Raw genomic sequence first — 1,936 nt, forward strand, 5'->3', positions numbered from 1 at the left:
AAACAATTGAAAGTGTAAAATTTAAATACTTATATACTTTTCGTGTGTGTGTGTGTGTGTGTATATAAATATATATATATGTATGTATATGTGTGTGTGTGTTTGCATGTGTGTGTGTGTGTGTGTGTGTGTGAGTCTGTGTGTGCACACATATATATATATATATACGACCCTCCATGTTTGTTATTGTTTGGTTTTCTTGTATGTCTCCACTGTCCTGTTTTTGTTCCCAACTTTGACCCTCCATAAATCCCAAATTTTATTTTAGTATTTGTGGGAGCAACTGCCTGCGAAGACACATACTGTCGTTTAATGTTCGAAATGAGAAGTATATAGACAGCCAACAACTGATGAAGGGTCGTTCTTTATGTTACTTGTCCTATTTTCCATTTCTTTCTCTCGTTATTTGCGTATTCAACTCATTTGTTTCCATAGTTCATGTTGTCTACTGTTTGACATGCTGTACTCATGTATGCATATATATATATGTGCATATATATATATATATATATATATATATATATATAATTTATATTATTATTTGATTGAATGCCATGCATCTATTTCCAAGTAAGTTTATATATATATATATATGTATGTATGTATGCATGTATGTATGTATGTATGTATGTATGTATGTATGTATGTATATATGTACATACGTACGTACGTATGTATGTATGTACGTACGTATGTATGTATGTATGTATGTATGTATTCAATTTGATTGTGGTCAAGAACAAATGTTGGTTTCTTGAATCACTTGCTATTTACATGTATTTAGATATACATATGAGCATAAAAAATTAATGTGTCTGTGTACATGTGCGTAGGTGTGTGACTGTATGTATGTGTGTATATATATGTGTGTGTGTGTGCGTGTGTAGAGACTCATACGTGTGTGTGTGCGTATTGGTTACTCTTGAGTGCTACTGGTAACATGTAACCAGTGCAACCGGTTTCATGGTCAGGTCATTGGCAACTAAACCAACAGCACCACTCAGCCTGTTTGGCAAGAAAGAAGACTTTTAGACAAACTGCAGGATGAAAAGCAAGACCCATTGAAGAGCAGATGAATTCGGAAGAATGAACAGCTATCTAATTACATGGTGTGTGTGTGTGCGTGTGTATGCACAAGGAATTAGAAATTTATTATTTGATACCTAAGTGCACATTTAGCCTATAAATAGATACATAGATAGATAGATAGATACATAGACAGAGCAACAGACAGACAGACAGATAGATAGATAGATAGATAGACAGATAAAGGGGTTAAGTCGATTACATTGACCTCAGTGCATAGGCAGAATAGTTAAGGGAGGTTCATTTTCCATAGGGCTTCCATACAGTTTCTATCTACCAAATTCACTCACAAGATAATTGGTCCACTTGAGGCTACAAAAAACACTTGCCCAAGGTGGCACATAACAGAACTGAACCTGAAAGCATGTGATTGCAAAGTGAGATTCTTAACTCCGCGGTCACTCACCCATTCATAAATTCACGACAATAAATTCACGTCAATATGAGAAATCAACAAATGATCTCCAGTAATCATTATTTTTTAAAGATTTTTGTTAGAAATTGTAAAATATATTTAATTCTTAAAAAAGTTACAAAATAAGAATAAAACCTCTTTGTTGGTTTTATAATGCATCCAGTGCTTTCTGTACAATGGTTGGCAATGGAGATGGTGAGATCCACAGAAACCAAGCCAAATGGCGAATATGAAGAGCAGTGAGTCCGGTTTAAGAAATGACTCAGAGTTTGATGACTCGTCCAACCCATGCCAGCATGAAAATCAAAACATAAAGTGATTATGATGATGATGATGATGATGTCTGAGTGAAAATCTATGTGTATGTGTGTGTGTTTGTGTGTGTATGTATGTGTGTGTGTGTATATATATATATATATATATATATATATATAT

The sequence above is a fragment of the Octopus bimaculoides genome, chromosome 9 (assembly GCF_001194135.2).
Source record: "Octopus bimaculoides isolate UCB-OBI-ISO-001 chromosome 9, ASM119413v2, whole genome shotgun sequence".
NCBI classification, from domain to species: Eukaryota; Metazoa; Mollusca; class Cephalopoda; order Octopoda; family Octopodidae; genus Octopus; species Octopus bimaculoides.